Source organism: Etheostoma spectabile, unplaced genomic scaffold, assembly GCF_008692095.1.
Source record: "Etheostoma spectabile isolate EspeVRDwgs_2016 unplaced genomic scaffold, UIUC_Espe_1.0 scaffold172, whole genome shotgun sequence".
In the NCBI taxonomy this organism is placed as follows: domain Eukaryota; kingdom Metazoa; phylum Chordata; class Actinopteri; order Perciformes; family Percidae; genus Etheostoma; species Etheostoma spectabile.
This window is the reverse complement of record NW_022605573.1, coordinates 336,208-342,113: the sequence shown is the minus strand read 5'-3', so window position 1 is coordinate 342,113 and position 5,906 is coordinate 336,208. Positions and strand designations below refer to the sequence as shown.

General features: G+C 41.8%; 1 protein-coding gene and 1 long non-coding RNA gene across 2 annotated transcripts in view; one reads left to right on the top strand and one right to left on the bottom strand.

Annotated features, from left to right (window-relative positions):
- Positions 1 to 1,368, bottom strand: part of LOC116685727 (uncharacterized) — a 21,170-nt gene extending 19,802 nt beyond the window's left edge. The window contains exon 1 of the long non-coding RNA XR_004331033.1: positions 1,357 to 1,368. This is a non-coding gene — a long non-coding RNA (uncharacterized LOC116685727). The remainder of the gene's footprint in view (positions 1 to 1,356) is intronic.
- Positions 1 to 5,906, top strand: part of si:cabz01090165.1 (leucine-rich repeat and fibronectin type III domain-containing protein 1-like protein) — a 428,959-nt gene that overhangs the window by 412,376 nt on the left and 10,677 nt on the right. The window lies entirely within an intron of this gene.

Below are 5,906 nucleotides of genomic sequence, written 5' to 3'. Positions count from 1 at the left end.
ATCTTTCTCTCCGTCTCCATTAGTGTGGCGTTATTGGTGTTATTGGCTTTTTCCGTCTGCTTCCCTCGGCTTTAGATGGCGACAGCGGGCCAGGTGTTCCCCTCCGGTTCACGTCTAATTGTACAGCTCTGACCCCCTGCTGTCAGTTACACACTCGGCTTGTTGTCGGTCCGTCGCCCCCCTGCAGGGCTCTGAATCGGTACACCTTTATTCAGAAAGCCATGCTCGGCTCCCATCATGCCTTTGTGGTTATATATATATATATATATATCTGGTGAAAAAGTACTGGATAGTTCACAGGATGCTGTTTCTGTCGAGGCAGAAATTTAACAAAAAACAGTTTATGCATTTTGCTTTGAACTCTCCAGTTGTCCTCGGGTCAAATCTGGCCCATTTTCAAAAAGTCTATATCAAAAAATTGTGTTGCTTTCAACTAAATTGTCCAAAACAAAGTAACGTAGATGATTCAGAACAACCGTTACTCTTCACAAGTAAATTAAATGATCAGTTGACTACTAACATTTAATTTGGGTGTTTCATTCAATTTTGTAGCATTTTAAAATATACATATATATATATATATATATATATATATATATGAGAATGTTAAAAAGTGGAGACAAAAATGTTCCAAAAAACTTTAAGACGTGAAAAAAAAGAATTTGGCAGGGAGCTTGGTTTGGGGAAAAAAAAGTGACCACATTGTGAGAAAAAAATTGGGGGGGGGAATTACAAAAAAAAACGTGAAAAAATGCCATAAGAAAGTGTCGATAAAGTTGATCAACTTCGCTTCTCTCTAGAATTGAAGTAAGTAGTATGGATACAGCATAGTATTGTGATATTATCCGTGGCAATACTGTATTGATACACAGACGCCAAGTATGGATCCATCATGATACTCTATATGTGTCTGTCAGTTTGTCTGCTTGACAATCCCGTTATGCAGCAATGAAATAGACGTGAGATGAACGTGAAATGTACCTTTAGCAGATGTTGATAAGTTTCCTTTTGGGGACGTCATTTAAAATTGGGAAAAAGCAGAAGTTGGAAAAAAGGTAATAAATTGCAATATATCGGAGAATATTGCAATATGTTTAAAATCGCAATAGTATCGTATATCGTGACATAAGTATCGTGATAACATCAGATCCTGAGGCTTCCCCCAAAGTGAATAGCTAAATATATATATATATATATATATATATATATATACAGTATATGTTTTAAATGAGCCTTTTTCATTCCTAAAAAAGCATTCCTATAAAAACCGTTTTTCAGCCAACAGCGACAATGTCCTTTCTTTTAAGGCGATTTTGAAGCGAGCACCGGATCTCAGTACTCTGAGACTACCCTGACTTGATCAAACGGACAGTTTAACAGTGATACGGGATCCAAACCTGTGACCTTTCTTCTCAAGAATATAAAAGATGGATGCTCGAGTTTCCAGAGGCAGGTTGAGCAACATTTCTCTCAGTTTTACTCTGTGTCATTTAATAAAAATGAATGGCGAATAACATTTCATACGTATAGTTTGTGAACATGAAGTGGTCGAGAAAATGGAAGCGTAACCCGAGCGATGGGTCGGGTTTGGTGCCGCGCCTCGTATGAAGTCCTGAGTGGCTCCATTTCTTCCGGCTGTGGCCGCTGAATTATTCACAGAGCTGTCATGAACACACGCTTCACGCTCCTCTCTAACTCCTCGACGACATTTCAGCGTATTTCACGTCGTTATGAGCATTGCATTATTCACAAGCTTAAATGACACACACTGACATATTTAAACCGCAGTTACCTGGGATCTTTCCTGATTTTCATGACAGCGTGTGTGAAGGATGACCTCCCCTGCCTGGACGGTCTAACTGCTGTGATTCGTTTCATGTGAAGGAGCGGCTTTGACACCAAAACGTGCACCATGACATCATGACTTTGCACAAACACATGTTTACGACCAATATATCAGCGGGACGATATTAGGCATTTCCCGATCTATTGGTATCAGCATTTATAATGGATGATTTAAAAAAAAAAAAATATTATAATATATATTATATATTATATATATTATTATAATATTATATATATACAGTGTATTTGTAAATATATGTTCATAAATGATTCTGATAAATGATATTAAACATTGCATAGTCTGTCCACCAGAGGACGCTCTACAACGTCCCTGTTAGTGGTGGCGTTGCATAGTCGTCCACCAGGGACGCTTACAAAAGTCCCTGTTAGGGATGGCGTTGTATAGTCTGTCCACCAGAGGAGCTCTACAACGTCCTGTTAGTGATGGCGTTGTATAGTCTGTCCACCAGAGGAGCTCTACAACGTCCCTGTTAGTGATGGCGTTGCATAGTCTGTCCACCAGAGGACGCTCTACAACGTCCCTGTTAGTGATGGCGTTGCATAGTTTTTCCACCAGAGGACGCTCTACAACGTCCCTGTTAGTGATGGCGTTGCATAGTCTGTCCACCAGAGGACGCTCTACAACGTCCTGTTAGGGATGGCGTTGCATAGTCTGTCCACAGAGGACCTCTACAACGTCCCGTTAGTGATGGCGTTGCATAGTCTGTCCACCAGAGGACGCTCTACAACGTCCCTGTTAGTGTTGGTGTTGCATAGTTTGTCCACCAGACGACCTCTACAACGTCCCTGTTAGTGATGGCGTTGCATAGTGTCCACCAGAGGACGCTCTACAACGTCCCTGTTAGTGATGGTGTTGCAAGTCTGTCCACCAGAGGACGCTCTAAAAGGTCCCTGTTAGTAATGGCGTTGCATAGTCTGTCCACCAGAGGACGCTCTACAACGTCCCTGATGACAACGTTGATTTTTTTTTTTAAAGGACTTTAAGTTTCACATCTTAAGTCTGTATTTTTATACATTTTATTATTATTATACTCATTATTGTTACATTATTATCTTATTATTTTAGTGGTTGTATTCACGTTTCAAGAATTACTGCATGAGCAAAAATGCTTAGTGTTTTCAAAATTCTCACATGGTTTGATTATTCACATTAAAATGTAACACACTGGGAATTGAACAGCCAACCCTGAAAGTGCCGCTGTATTTGCTGTGTAAAGTTCTTCATCAAAGCCTCGGGCTGAGACACAAGTTACCTCGAGCAACAACAAGGCCACAGGCAGCAGAAGTAGTGTGTGTGAGAGAGAGAGAGAGAGAGAGAGAGAGAGAGAGAGAGAGAGAGAGCCTTAGGCCTTCATTCAGCCTTTAGTCTGACCAGAACACTGCAGCACTTATAGACCAGACCTCTATAATAGACCGGCTGTGTCTCTCTAGCACACACACACACACACACACACACACACACACAAACTGAGGCACTATTTAGACACGATCTCTATCTTTTTCTCTGAAACGCATAGGACAAAGTACACACAAAGGCCCAGTGGGTCAGCCCAGGCTTCATGATTCCATTTCTTCTCTCGTCACCCCCGCTCCTGTGTTGATAAATAGCCACTGCCCTGGCGAGCAGGCACCTGATACCTGAATAATATATAGCACACTCACACACACACACACACACACACACACACACACGGAGGACGTACACAGACACACAGGTACACACAGACAATGGACGTGTGCGCCTGCAGGAACACACAGCCATGCATAGAGAGAGTACTGGTGTAAACACAAATAAAAAGACATACACAAGCACGCAGTCTCACTTTCTCTCTCCCTCTTTCTCTTTCTCTGACTCAGTTGTATTTCATAACGGCCGTAGCTGAATGCACAAGGTCAACACTGTGAATGTGATCATTTACCATGTTTTAAAGCTGCATACACCTTGTACGGAATCCCAAGTTTGTGAAATGTCAATGTAATATATTAGTATTAAATGCATTTGCTGCATGGCTGTGTAACGGAGGTCTCTGGCAAAAAGTTAAAACAGATTCAACTTCTGGAGAAATGCATTGCATTATTCACAAGCTTAAGCCCGATGTCGAGGTTTTCAAGCGGTGAGAGAGTCTCTTACAGGAAACAGGAAACTCTGCCTCTATTGCTGCCACAAGGAAGTTTAAAAAACACATAACACAAGCACTGAATGTCCCGGCAGTTTGTGGGACAGCTGACTCCCTCCCTCTCTTTTTTTATCTCGTTCTCCAGGAAATGAAGGTGCCTTCAAGTTAGGGCTGGGCAATACTCAGAAAATCAGATATTGCGATTTTCTTGTCCTAATACCTGGATGTCGATAATGTGGCGATATTATAGGGTTGACAATTGGTGCTTTTTGAGAGATTAAAGATGAATAATCTTCAGTAATGTAGATATAATGAGTAAGTGGGTAAAGGTAAAAATAATATAAGAGCTAGAACAGTCTGGTAACACAGAAAAATACATCACTTTACTGTACTACTGTACACTCACTGTACACTTTACTGAGCATGTGTGTAGTAAGTTCCCCTCTGGAGATCAATAAACAGTATAAATTATAGAAAATTATTATTAATGCAGCCTTAAAATCCAGAAAAGGGCAACACTTAAGCCATTTACGATATCACAATATCCAAAATCTAAGACAATATCTAGTCTCATATCCCGATAGCAGTATAATATCAATATATTGCCCAGCCCTACTTCAAGTGCGGTTGGGAAATGTGGAGATCTTTAAATGATCTGACGGAAAACAGTCACTGTTATGTCTTCTTGTGCTAAATTTTGGGGTTAAAGTACAACACAACGTTGCATAAAACGGCCGTAGTGACAGTCCCCTCGTCGCACAACCCTGCGGTAAAACGCCGGATCACCTTCATTGGTGCTTGAAGTCCAATTGCAGGAAGTAGCATTCCCTATTGAGGGGTGTAGTAATCATTTAGGGGTCGGGGGGGTGGACACAAACACATCATAGTAGCTCCCTAAACCTAACATACAGTGCAGTGGTTGTCAAGTGCTCATGTTGTTGACAGTTCCTCAACACCATAATCCATAGTTTTGAATAAGGGTTCATTATCGACGTTCTCTGCGATTGTTTGGTCTCCGCCAACTCCTGAGGGAAATATCTGTCTCTTTAGCAGCTTAATGCTCCATGTATGTTCACCAGCTCGTTTCTGACTGTCTGTTTGCTGTTTTCTGCTCAGCAGGACGTGTTCAGTGGCTTTGTCAGAGCGTGATTGATGAATACAGCTGCTGGAAACAAAGACTGAACCAGAAAGGAAATTAGTTTTATGACAACTTCTTCAGTCTCTTATTTGATAACTCCTCACTCTTTAGCTTGAACCGGGAGTTGTTGTTGGAAGTTGCTCTGGCCCTCATACGGCTGTGCTACGATCTGTCGGAGGAGCTATGATCGAGGATAATAATGATAATGTATCAAGGGGAAATTACAATTTACTCTCTGTTGTTATTACACACAGGGCTGAATTACACACACACACACTTCTTGAGTCTCTTATTTGTTAACTCCTCACTGCTCAGCTTAAACGTACGAGCTGTGATCTGTCCGAGGAGCTATGATCGAGGATAATAATGATAATATATACACTTATTTACACTTTGTTTGCCTACACACAGGCCTGAATTACACACATGCTTAATACCTATACATGCACTAAATGGGGGCTGCCCGTGGAAAGGCACTCCGAACATTTGGGGGTTTGGTGCCTTGCTCAGTGCCCAGGAGATGAATTGGAACCTCTCCAGCTACCAGTCCACCATACTTTGCGTATGTGGACTTGAACCAGCAACCCTCCGGTTCCCAACCCAACTCCCTACGGACTGGGCTACTGCCCCCCCCACGAAAACAGGGGTGCTCTGGTGTACCCTGTATACCAAGATACTACGATAAATAAAAACTGATGTCTCTGTCAGACCTTCTTACAGTACGACATGTCCTTATGTGTGTGTTTTCCTAGTGTGTGTGTGTGTGTGTGTGTGTGTGTGTGTGT